The sequence below is a fragment of the Hyalella azteca genome, unplaced genomic scaffold, assembly GCF_000764305.2.
Source record: "Hyalella azteca isolate HAZT.00-mixed unplaced genomic scaffold, Hazt_2.0.2 contig5797, whole genome shotgun sequence".
NCBI classification, from domain to species: Eukaryota; Metazoa; Arthropoda; class Malacostraca; order Amphipoda; family Hyalellidae; genus Hyalella; species Hyalella azteca.
The window spans coordinates 105,802-120,251 of record NW_025935977.1 but is presented as its reverse complement, the minus strand read 5'-3'; positions in this window follow the sequence as shown (position 1 = coordinate 120,251).

Here is a 14,450-nt window from a genome sequence, read left to right as displayed (position 1 = left end):
ATGTTCTTTGAAGTAAACAGGTTTGTTCCACTGAACTCAGTGTGAAGATTGAAAGTGTGTTACATGTGGTGTATTCATTGCGTAATGAAATGTATAAAATATACATTTCATTGTATCTTGAAATGTAACTTCTGGCCTATCTATACAAAATTACCTTAATTTTCCATCAAGAAGTACTAGCATGTGTAAATTTAAAGTCAGAGACAGCGTCTGCACCAAACAAGACGTTATAATGTCTATAGATTCATAGACATTATAATGTCTATAGATTCCTAAATGTCGTCCTACTGCCGAGACTGGTGTTAAAAATAGAATCGTCCCACCTTTAATGATATAATTATTGCGATGGTTATTGAGCATGATGACGCTTATCGTGGGGACCTGTAGGTATTGTGCTCACGTAATATGAAGAAGTTTTTGGTTACTTTTAGTAAGAGATTCACGGCTTTCACCGGATACGTCTATGCGTATAGTGGCTTCTTGATCGACGTAAGTTCGTTCCTGTGCAGAAGTATTGAGACACTCAACCTATTCTCCGTCAATGATGTAGTATATAATACTTTACTGTTGATTAGTTCGTAGGGTATATAAAAACATTTTATAAATTAATTTTAAACCTATGTTATTTGAGTGAATCAATATATCAAAGCAGGTGTGTTGTTATAATAGAACTGCCTGCTCCCAATTATCAAGGCCGCTATGCACTCACTATTGAATGAATTTATTTAAAAACTATCCGCGCAGACAATTTAATAGATTTTTCAATCAATGTTTATTATACAGGGGTCAGGTTATTGATTCTGCTGTAAGTACTATGAACGGTTCAATTATTCATGAAGAGCATGGAATTTTTGCAGCTCATATCGGTTCGTTATGCTATATTTCTCGTCGTGCTATTAGGTACTTTCTTTACTAGGTATCAAAATAACATTTTGTTATGATGAATTTCAGGTTTAATTTCCTTTTTATTTCTTTCAAAGCTCAGTTGAGAGCTTACATGTCGATTAAATGTTTGCACTCCGTTTCTTTGACACCGAAAAACGTGCGTGCTGGTTTTTCTTTACAAGTGTCTGTCAGATTTTCTTACATTAACGATTTGGTAATTTAATTTATTTAACGAAAAAATTAAATGATGAAATTTCACGCCAACTTTTATTTGCACAACATTTAGTCCTTCATCAACTATTTTAATATTTATTCGTGTTGTGTAATACATTCAACGTTTCTGCCGTTTTCATCGATTTTTCGTCCATAAATAATGACTTAATGTTACTTTGCATTCTTTGGTTCGGAAATTTCAGTGAAGCCTACAAGAAAGTTCTAAAAATCAGGCTACGGCGAGACTATATGTTGTTTCCGTGTAGATAATCTACCGCTTGAATATCATGCCTAAGGTTTAGGGGGCGTGTAAGGTTTCTGTTGTTAACTTGTGTTTGCACTTGCGAGGGCCGATTGCTTGACGTACGTGTATATACAGAATATGTATTCATGGTCGCATAGCTTGAACTGCATACATATCCAGCTGTAATTCACTTTTGTTTACTGATAAAAAAAACATTATTGCACTCTACAACCCAGAATATTATTACCCTTTTCGATATATTTATCCAGTACATTGAAGTGTACTGAACTTAACAGTTCGACAACATATCTGATTCTTTGTTTTTGCTACGATTTTCACAATTTTCTTCAATGGCTAGCCACATTCAAGTTAATTGTGATATAGTCTTATTGTTATTTAGTGGTGGATGATTCTGCCTTCAGACAAAGAAATTATATTGTCATTAATGATGATAAGCGAATTACCGACTAGAATTTACTTAATATATATTTACTTCTTAATAACACTACTTTCGACAAACACGTATTTTCCAGCTAAGCCACTTTATCTTATCATCGAAAACGATTTTAATCATTCCTTACTGACTGAATGGTTCCGATTCTTTCTATTATCCAAAGCAAAATATCAAATTCTTTGTCTCTTTTCAACGGAATCGGCCTATCCAGGCCTATTCTTCAATGCCGAAGATATTCTGTAGTGTTAAGGCATTTTGCGACTTTTATTTTGTAATAAGATTGATTTACCTTTACCTTGGCAACACCGGTAGGAAGTTAACGTCGCGCACAGAATTTTCTCGTTAGTCATTATTGTTCGGCTGATCCCCGCTGCAGGTTAGTTTGAGCTCTAATAGGTTCCTTTTTATTGTATGAATAATTGTTATATTGTATTATTATTTCTCTTCATTCATCTTCAACAACGATCACTGATTAGATTCATCCTTCAACAGATACGCACGTTGCCAAGGGTATTATTCTTTACACTATTTTTCCATCTTAATACTTATATTCAAAGCCCACCTTTTGTTATTTGCCTTGCAGTAAAATCTCAGTTCCAGTCTCTTTCATTTCCATTCTTGTTTTACTGTGTGGGTAATGACTGGCACTTACTCCACAATTATACTATACTACTACTAACGTATGAGGTATAATAAATTACAGATACATATTTCGATAATCACGCGCCATTTATTGGACTTCTCGCCACATTTTTCACCAGGCAGCACCCGCTAAATCGTGACCCGGCATCTCTGTCCAGAAATTATTGCAATAATTATAATATCGAATGAAGTTATGTCTCAAGTTATCGTTTTCAAGTTACTTCTTTCTCTGTCCAGAAATTCTTGTTCATGGCGGCTCGGCCGGCGACTCTTCTATGCCGTGGAGACACGCCACGCTCAAAAAATATAACTCAGTACTCCCTGCAGTGAGTGACAGAGAGCGCATTTTCTCGTCGACGAAAGCTTGAGGTCACGGACAGACAAACAGACGGACATGGCGAGCACAATAATGCATTTTTTCCATAGATGAGAAAATGCGCTAAAAATTGGGAAAGATTTGTCATAATAGCGATACACTTCTTGCGCTTACGCAGGTCATCCGGACCCACTTTGGTCCGGCAAAAGAGCGTATCAGTGCTACAAGGCTATAGTGTCACTGTATGGAAACTATGACCCATTCCCTTAATTGAGTGCATGTTGCTGCCGTGTAATCTTGCATGTCGGTTTTTAGCAGACAAGTAAGGAAAACCAGTGAGTTTCAAACCATGTATTTGTGCGCAAAATGTATGATCGAAGTTAAAATGTTATATTATCATAACAAACTTCATTATCACTGACTGATTTTGATGGGATCTGCTCCATATATTATTATTATATGCATTTCGGCGTTATTATCAGCGTTTCAGCGTTTAGTAGGCCATAGGCCTGTCGCCGATTCTTAACATCGCAGAACATTCACAGCATTTTGCGGTCTCGAACTCGCAACTCACTGCTACAATTTTGCTGCCCGGCCTCCTTGCCGATTCTGACCAGAAACTGGCGCACAGAGCTGGGATCGAACCAGCACCTCTCTGCGCCAATCTTGGTACTCTGAACTGTAACCACTGAGCCACCCTACCCAGGTTGGGGAAACGTTGGGCCAGAGAATTGATTCTACCTCTGTCACTGGAGAAATGCATAGAAAACATCCCTACCATGTTTATTAATGAGTTTTTGAGGATCAAAATATTATTAATAATTTTTATATCAATTTTGATGGCAGAATATCGAGATTGAACTGTTTAGTTCAGTCTCTAAGGTTTGCTTAAGGTAACTCTGGTGGTATTCTCAACCGTGCAGTATTTCTAATAAGTTAAGGCAAGCCGAGTCTTTTTAATATTTACTGAGTTACATGCGTGCCATATGTAGGTTAGATGGGCTCGAGACCATAGCCTAATGTATCAATGATTATGTTGGACGTCAGGTATCATATCAACAATTGACTTTCTTGACTTCTCAGAAAGACATTCAAGCAACTGCGCGCGATGCAGTGTGGTGCATCCTTGATAGTTTGGAAAGTCATAGAAGGAATGTGATGAACAAAGTTAAATGTAACCTGGTCTCCAGTTGTGTCCCGATAATATTTCTTGTAGTTATTCTGAGGTAGATATCTCGATAAATATCGTGGTGTTCAATATGAGACATGAAATCAGTATAATATCTAATTTATATGCTTTTCATTCAAATTACGTACTTTGTTATCGTTTATGAAGCAAAACTGAGAAGTAATTCTGACCCAATAATATATGTTGGCTTTCATAATCTATTGGATGAACTAAACGCAAAAAAATATTCACTATCATAGGGCGAGCATAAATTTCAATAAAATTTTGTCTCAAGCTTCTTAAATGATATTTTAATTTATTTTAGACTCGAGCGGGACAATTCCAAGTCAGATATGTTGCCACCACCTGACATTTTCCTGCAAAATGGTTGACTCAAAATGAGAAGGCCAAAGAGGCAAGACTCGGACAATATTCTCGGCTAAGAATGTCAGACGGATGAATTGTAATAGGGGAATTACAATTTAACATCAAGGGCGGTACAATTTAAACTCGCTGTCATGCAGGGGCGGATTTCTCGTTTCTGATTTGTGGGTTTAGATTTAAAACCAACATAGATTGACTAATAAAGATACGAATTCTTGACTGTTTTTGATAGTGTACGGTCACTTAGCCACTCCTGAGATTCGATTGGGATGCCAATTTACTTTGTTTTTAAATTCATTAGCTTTGGTAAATACAACGTTTGGTTTGTAATTTGTCTAGTTGTTGCGAAGATTATTATGTATCACTGTAAGGTAACTCGGTATATAATGAACGAATACCAACTATTGTAACGTGTCGCGTTATAGAAATAATTAAGACATGTCATTGTACCATGTTACGGTATAGAAGGAATGAAGACATATCATTGTAACGTGTTGCGGTATAGAAAAGGAAAGAAGACATATCATTGTAACGTGTTGCGGTATATAGAAGGAAAGAAGACATATCATTGTAACGTGTTGCGGTATAATAGAATGAATGAAGACATATCATTGTACCGTGTTGCGGTGTAGAAGGAATGAAGACATATCATTGTACCGTGTTGCGGTTTAGAAGGAATGAAGACATATCATTGTACCGTGTTGCGGTGTAGAAGGAACGAAGACATATCATTGTACCGTGTTGCGGTGTAGAAGGAATGATAACGTGTTGCGGTATAGAATGAATAAAGACATATCATTGTAACGTGTTGCGGTATAGAATGAATAAAGACATATAATTGGAACGTGTTGCGGTATAGAATGAATAAAGACATATCATTGTAACGTGTTGCGGTATAGAAGGAAAGAAGACATATCATTGTAACGTGTTGCGGTGTAGAAGGAATGAAGATATATCATTTTAACGTGTTGCGGCATAGAAGGAATGAAGACATATCATTTTACCGTGACGGGGTATATAAGTAATGAAGACATATTGTAACGTGTTGCGGTATAGAAGGAATGAAGACATATCAATTTACCGTGACGGGGTATATAAGGAATGAAGACATATCATTGTAGCGTGTCGCGGTATAGAAGGAATGAAGACGTACATATCATGTCGTGTCGCGGTATAGAAGGAATGAAGACATATCTATCATTGCGCCGTGTCGCGGTATAGAAGGAATGAAGACGTATATATATATCATGCCGTGTACCGGTATCGGAAGGCAACCCACAATTCAGGGATGGACAACGTAGTATTTTCAGTCCTCTGAGCCGGCAAGGTCGCCTGCACTGTTGGGTGCAGCTTCATCGGTCATGACCGCTGCATTTTTAGAGTGAGTTATGCATTAATTAATTACTTATTTAATTATTTAAATAAGTTTACATTTGAATTTTTTTCATTTTTGAGTATTAGGGACAGGAAAGTTTGATGGAATGTGCAGTACAAAAGTAACTGCTGAATTTATACTAGTTTCTATTTATGCTGTATAAAATGTTCCTAACTTCGCAAAAGTGTGTTAACATTGTAATTCAAGGCCATGCGATAGCAGGAAATAAAATTGATTTATAATTTATAAATAAAACAGGCGCGAATAACAAACACGTTTCGGTTGTCCTTTTAATTCGCGACAAAGAAACAAGTTTCTGGACGTGCATTTCAAGGCGGCAAAAGATCTGCTGATTACGACAGGATCACTCGCGTTCCAATTTGCGTGGAATGTTGGCGATGTCAGCTTACTCATAGAAAAATTTATAGACTTTATTGAAATATTGATGCACTTCTTGCTTTTATGTGGGTCACCCTAACCCAGTTTTGCCCAGCATGCAAATGCTACTTGCAGAAAGTGTGTCGCTATTGCCTATTTAGACAATTTAACCCACTAATTTTCCTGAGTTACCTACATGGACTAGCAGCAAAAATAAATTACGGTGTACAATCGTAAGACTCAGGCTTACGATTATAAAATATTCCGCCCGTAAGATATCTCGGTTCCTTAAGTTATTTGGGTTACGTGATATAAATAAAGAACAATTTTCTTGGAAGTGCGCCATCTCTCTTTTGAATCTCCATGCGCGCTTGTACGTACGAAGAATGAACAAATTAGATGGAGAAGAAGATTTTAATGAATGATTGAGTTATAATATTTTTTCGGGAAGGTAATGTTATTTCAATTAATAGACTGGATACATTATCTCAAGTCATTGTTATACAATACATTCTGATATCATCTCCTTATTATTTTTGGTTTTACATTTGAAATGAAAAACTATTGCAAATTCGAATATGAAAAGACCCAACTTAAAAAAAGGTGGAATTTTGTTTAGCATGACAGCAAAATTCCAGAAGCAATGCAAAATTCCAGAAACATAACAAAGTCTAGTTCTGTTCTAGAAACATAAGTTCTACATCCACATGCATAGAAAACCATAGTTGGACGAAGGTTCTATATAGAAACATAACAGAATAGACTTTATTGGAAATTCTCAATATTGGCTGAAAAAATTGTTTGCAAACCTTATGTTCATTAAAATTCGGAGAGTTAGTCAGGAAACTTATCTGAGTTGAGATCTATTAATTGATATATATTATATAGCTTCCTGATGCATATCTACGTCGTCTCAATTACTCAACGTTGTTCAGACGCTTGTTCGTCAGAGATTCATGTATACAGAGGAAAATTATTAACACAAGAGCTAAATTATTTCAATTTAAACCAAGAAACTGGACCCCTTTTAAGTTTTCGAACACGATATTATATGTTATTTTGTTCAAGATTGCGCCTCGTTAATTGTTGTTCCTGTCAAATAGAAGAGGTAAACTCCATGCATGCATGGTTTTTTATGCACTTTAATTGATATAAGACAGACTACAATTTGCTTACCTGCCAAATTAAACTATAATAAAATAAGGGCTTCTTCGCTAAATTTAATCGATTCTTTATGCTCTGCAATCATTATTCATCAATCCATACATTTGCGAGTTGAATTCTTAGTAAAAAAATAAAATAAATGTTCCTTGATTGGAAAATATTAAACGATGCTTAATTCAAATTTTTATGAATTTGCTATCATACTTTGCTTGTCGTAGCGTAATGCCGTTGATGAGCTGTGAACATCATATAGACTCTCGATGGCGGGCTCGAATCTATGCGAAAATGGCGAGCGAAATAAGCGTAAAATTAGGCTGGACTTTTCGTGAATGGCGCGAAAAAAACAAGTGGAAAATTAGACTCTACACGAAGACGAGGGCAATACAATATTCAGTGAAGCATGAGTCAAAGTTATTTTGCCATCCTGTTACATGAATAACAATATTTTTCAATTTTACTCGCTGCATTTAATTGAAAGTGGAGAAATTGATTGAGTCAGATGAAATGGTTTAAACTTCAATGTAATAATTTGAATAGCCGAAGTTTGAGAAAAGATTAATAAAATATTAATCAGTTCAGTTCAGTCCTTTTACTGGTGCATTGATCTTTGTATCCGAAATTGCCCAAGCTCTAACCAGCGGACGTTAAAGAATGCCTCTCCGACACTGAGTTATATTGATGATTGCATCACGACACGGCGAACCGATCTTAAATACAAACGAAATTAATTGTTTCATTCACTCCGGGCAGTTGGCCAAACAAAACACCTCTCCTGGCGAAACAAAAATTTTTCTTGACAAAAAAAAAAAACACTCTCATAAATTGCCTGTCAACGGAAAATACAGAACGATCGTTCCTTATTAAAGTTACTTCATCCAGGAATGACTGCCTCGATGTCCATTATAGCGATGCTCAGATCGCGCTGTCTCGTAAAGGTCTAGGCTCAAAAAATCCAGCAAAAAGCGAAGGTTGTATTATAAGGAAGGCGTGGCTTGTCTGTGTTTATACCACGTGATCGTACAGTTTAGGCTCGTGATTCGTACGTGCAGTAGATAGGCATGCGTGTGGCTGAAGAACGTACGTCCAATGCGCGGCGTTGGCACCCGTGATTGTAGTTACGAACCACGTGCTCGTTTTACCGTTTACAAAAGCAGGCTGCATTTCTGAAGGATTTTTGAGTCAGTTTGTCGCAATAGCTGGAAGAGACTCCGTACCGCTGTAAACTGGATTTGTAGGAGGGAATAGTTGATAGTAGATTATTCTATTGTTATGATTATGTACTTACGCTCTATTTTCTTGTCTATGATTGGTGGATTTTGCTTGAAAGGCCGTCAATGATTGGCTGACGAACTTACGATCTCTTAACTTTTTTTCTTTAAATATGAGCCCAGAGCTACTAGCAGAAAACGTGTCACTATTAGGTTAATGTGATCCATTCATTATTCGGGGTGTGCATTGATATATTTTTGGGAGCTCCAACAGAAACATTTTTGATGGTGACGCCCTGCCTTACGGCGGGTAGGCTTATAAGGCACCCTGCGCCTTGAGGCGGGTAGGCTTATATTATAAAGCACCTTGAAACTTGGGTCAAAGAACTCGGTTTGAAATAATTTAAAGGGGTGATTTTTTCACAAGATGTATGCTCATGAATATTGTCGTAACAGCCAGTTCATAAATCTAGTTCTAGATGAACGTGGCAGTTGAACATCGCCCAACAATAACAATGAATATTTTTTGCAGACTTCCTGAACAATAAGTTCTTGGGGATGCATGGCAATAATTAAAAAAATATATGAATTAAATATAAGTAAAAACGTGGTTCCAGGTAACGTTTGAGGCCTAAATTACAATAGGCCTGCAAAGGTCTGAAACTTTAAGCGATCACCTGGTGACGTAAATTTTTTGATTAGCAATGAGCTGTTATTTAATTTTCAATTTGAGCGATGCTAGAAATATTCATGCGTGCATCATCTAGTTCGAATCAAAATTCTTATAAAAATTACTAAAAACCCTAATCCAAGTATTGTTAGGAAAGCTTACGTCATATAGGAAAGTCGCCGAGGATGGACAGTTTAGCATATTGTAAACTTTTCTCGTTGAATGAGAGGCCGGCTCAATAATTATTAATTATTCTCGATTAACTATGTACCATATTTTACATAGCGTTGTAGTTGGATGATGTTGTAGGCATATCTTTGAATATGCACTCTATGCAAGCGCTGAAGATGCTTTGTTTGAGTAGGCCTCTACGACGGCACAAGGTTCAAAATTTTCCTCCTACAACGGCGTGGTTCTGGAACGAGTGTGGGTGGAATATTGTACGCGTTTTTAGCTGTCATTTTATTTTAGCTTTAGCTATCATTTTATTTTAACTTGAGCTACCATTTTATTTTATCTTTAGCTATTATCTTATTTTAGCTTGAGCTATCATCTTATTTTAGCTTCAGCTATGATCTTATTTTAGCTTGAGCTATCCTTTTATTTTAGCTTAATTTTAATTTTGTAAGTCTTTTTCATTTTATTTATATGCTTGCATCATGATGTACAGAGGCGGCGAATTCGTTTCGATTGGGAGCAAGAGCTTAGAGTCGAAACAGATTTCCGTTAAAAATTTACTAATCTTCCAGGAATACAATACTTTCTACCATTAATTTTACGTTAATATTATTTTACGTCTCATAGCCTAAACCTGAAATTGGATAATGTCTGCGATGCATTTAGTGAGTAATTATCTGGTTAACCTTAATAAAGCTTGTTTGGCGAAGAAATACTTAAAATTTAAAAAAAAATATGCAAAATTTTACATCCAGGTTTATTCCTGGCCAGAAAAACGTCACCAAATTACAAGGTAATGTGAATATTTTCTTCGCATCAGACGATAGGTATCCAGAGGAGCCGCTTGAAACTGGAAAAAATGAAGCACTTCTCGACCGCTGGGCTCTCATGCATTGACGATAAACTTAGAGAATATGAACTTGGCAAGCTCGTACAATGACGTCTCATGGATATGAGATTATGCGCCTATGGGTATGACGCATATAATTATAAGTGTGTGCATATGATTGATATGATTCTATGTTCGTTGATATGATGGGAATGATCCTGTGGATACCATGTGGATGATTTCGTATAAGGTTGGAAATGTTAAGTATATGATTATTTATAGGTCTGCAGGTATGAAGAGTATGATTCTAAGACTGTGGATATGAATCAAATTATTCTAAACCAACGTATATGATGGATACATTACAAGTCTTTGATATGATGGATATCATTATCAATTAGGCTGTGAATATAAAGAATATGATTGTAGGTCAGTTTTTTGGAGAGGTCGCAAGAAATCGAAACGTAGATGAATCCAGTACCAAAATTAGCAATTAGTTACGTCAATTAGTCAATTAATTAGTTGCGTTGTATATTTTATAAAATTATTAATTGTTTTCTGCTGAAACTCCGTCTGGTAAGAGCAAGAATTAATTTTGTATCACTTCCCTGAAGCCTGTTACGTTTATTAAATACCAATGATAGTCGTATAGAATTAGATGACAATTTAAAAGGTAGCAATACAAAGTAGATATGTCGAGAAATTACCGGTTTCATTTTTATATAAACGAAGTTCTGTCCTTGCAACCTAATATAAGTCTGTGCAACAGAGCGATTTAATGGAAGGAAAGCATCGAATTTAATTATATGTTGACTTATACGTATTTATTGAAATTCTGTGAATGCAGTCAATATATCGAGTTGAAATGCTGCACTGACATCGGTAGTTTTCTATTTAGAAAAAAGTGTGATTGCATTCAAGTTAATCTCGTACCAAGTACCTCTTATTGAAAAAAAACTGAACACTTCTGGTTAAATTATCCTCAAGAGCCATCCTAATTATCATGACTGCACAATACATCGACGCTCCGTGATGAAACTATAACACATCTAATATGGCCAATTTGAAAATAAGAGTAGGCAAAATAAAATATATTTTAAGTATCTCTCTCCAAATAGAGTAATCGTCTAGCTAGTACTAGTTTATATATATAGTGCCTGATTGAAACTATAAACATTGCTTGATACATTTAATTACTCATAACAATAATCATCTTCATGCTAACTATTGTCACAACAGGAATAGGGTCGCTAAAGTTAACTTGTACCAACATTATTTGTAACCGGCATATAACAACTTATAAGCCGGCATATTTCATTATAAGCGCCATCGACTAGGTATTTTACATGAACCATTCGGTTGTATATCTTTATTCATCTCTGTTAACGTTGGTATTAATTTAATGCATGTTTATTGGCTACAATATTATTATATCATGTGATGCGTGAAAAGAGTTATACTCCCGACTATTTTCCAGTCAGGCATGCGGATTGGCATTTCCTTTGGTCTATATTTATTTTACAGTTATTTCTTTACACGGAAGAAACAGCTCAACGAAATACAAGCTAGGTTGATTAATTTTTAGATTTAATAGCCGTTGCAAATAAAATTTCAAGTTAATAACTTAATGAATAAATAACATACATTTCGATTTAATTGTAGGAAAATTAGATCCACGAGTGATGACCCGAAAATGATTTCATTTCTGTTTAGTGTAAATTAATGTTTAACGGATTGCATCCTTACATATTTCTTTAAATTATATTTTCTAATTCATTTCTCAACCTTCGTTTTAGTGGATACGATTGCCCACTGCCCAAAGACCAAGCCCAGTTTACGACCACAGAAGTACATGCTTTAAAATAGCCTTATGTTCAGAAGCTGCTTATCAATTAGCTCTCGCTTTGTATTTACTAACCTAATCGTGACCTCTCCAATTGTCATGGGAAGGACAAATTACACCACATGATAATAATCATCCCTAATCACCTCACCATATGGCAACTACTATAATCACAGCGATGACCACTTAAATTTATGTAGCGGTATATTTTTAGTCGCTGTTTATTAGTTAAAAATTCCATACACAGAATAAATTCTACAGAGGATACATTCTACATTGGCGTCCTGTTTCGAATAATTTTCCGTTTAGTGGAATTTACTATGTTCAATTGCTTACGTCGGATTAAAGATATTCTGGGCACGGTCAACACAACGAACCACATGTTCCTTGAATACTGCAATTGCAAACTAAGTGCCATTATCATAGATATAGAAATACATTGGGTGATTTTGTCGTTCAATTTATGGTAGTTTATCAATTTAATGAAATCTAATAAAATCCATAATTGACGCATAGAATTACTCTTTGCCATCTCAATTTAAATTTTGAAAGTACACTTGTCCGCAGCAGCAATTAGTGTGCAGGATGAAATAAAATATTTGTGCGAGTATATAAGCGTGTTTACAAAGCTTATAAAATGTACTATACCGAGTCCTCCTGCTAATCTATAGGAAATTTATTTTATTTGTATGCGGTGACCGATCGGAGCGTCATTATATGATTTACAGAAAACCCCTTATTGCATATCTTAAAGAAAACCCCCTTGTTGCCTACTAATGTTGTTGGTCTACTTCATTATAATAGTGATTCATTATGCACACCGCGTTATGGAATTCGTATTATATGTCAGATTTCGCTTGTTTAAACAAGCGCGGTTAATGACTAATTTATGGATGTACTGACGACATTATGTCTAAATAATGTGCACGATATAAATTTTGTGTGTTAAATTTTGTTTCTTTTTACACAGGAATTCAATAACTCAAAGGTTCTGAATCGCTTTTAGATTCAAATTTAACGTTGGGTACAAGAAATCGGGATCAAAAAATTACAAACTGAACAATTTTGTTGCAGCTGAAAAATACCGACATTTAACAAAAATAAAGTTAGATTCGTTGTTAGCTTGTTGAACACAATGCGTAAACGAGACAACTCTATATATTAAGAAGCCTATAAAATTTGTAAAATTTATCGAGAGTTATTATTTGAGACGTGTTTACTGGAATTGTAGTTATTTCCAAGTTGAATATATTTTTTTAAGTTTCCAGCTACATAGGACGCATTATTTGTTCTCATCTCCAACGGTATTTTTAGCGCATTTTCTCATTTATGGAAAAAATGCACTATTGTGCTCGCCATGTCGTTTGTCTGTCTGTCCGTCCGTCCGTGATCTCAAGTTTTCGTCGACGAGAAAATGCGCTCTCTGTCACTCATTGCTGTGAGTACTGAGTTATATTTTTATTATTATGGTACTGAGCAATATCGGTGCATTTTTCAAACAAATCATTACTAATGCATTCCATATTGTGATCATATTTTAATTATTTTCATTCTTTTTCTTTTCAATGTTGTTATTGGAAAGATGATGATATATTTGAAACGTACGCAAATTGCAGCTGTAGAAATGATTCAATTCCGACCAGTTCAGTTGAATTGATCCACTCGAAACGCTAACATTACATTATTACCACTCAAAAAATACATAATGTCTCGCTCATAAAGTAATTACTTCTGGTACAAACCATTCTGCAATTTCTGCAATACGGCCATCTCATGAGATAATTCTAGGCATAAAAACATTAGCCGCTATGTACTGCAAGGCTCCTTGTATCTACCGTGACCTTTGTTCTACTTCATGAACCTTGAAGGTGTGATGAAGTGTCTCGGCTTCTACCTATACACATGAAGTCTTCCGCGTTATCAACAAAGCTGAAACATGGATACACAACAATAAATCGTAGGATACCGAAAAATAATAAATAAAAAGATACTATAATCCAAAATAATTTTATTCAACTGACACAACAAACCGAAAATAATTTTGTCCAGGGCACACTACTCTTGGATTGGGAACAAGCTGACTCTCGCCTTATCTATAAGGTTTCTCGGCTTCTACCTATACACATGAAGTCTTCCGCGTTATCAACAAAGCTGAAACATGGATACACAACAATAAATCGTAGGATACCGAAAAATAATAAATAAAAAGATACTATAATCCAAAATAATTTTATTCAACTGACACAACAAACCGAAAATAATTTGGTCCAGAGCGCACTACTCTTGGATTGGGAACAAGCTGACTCTCGCCTTATCTATAAGGTTTATCGCTAACGGAAATATAACAATTACATAAATTAGTACGCAATTTCTTGCGTTTGATAACTGATTTATTCCCTAATTCTACAATAATCCGGCGGCAGAGGTTGAAGACCTTGGAGTTCCTGTGGGAAAAACACTCTTCAAAATAGTTATTCTAGTGAGTATCGTCAACAAACAC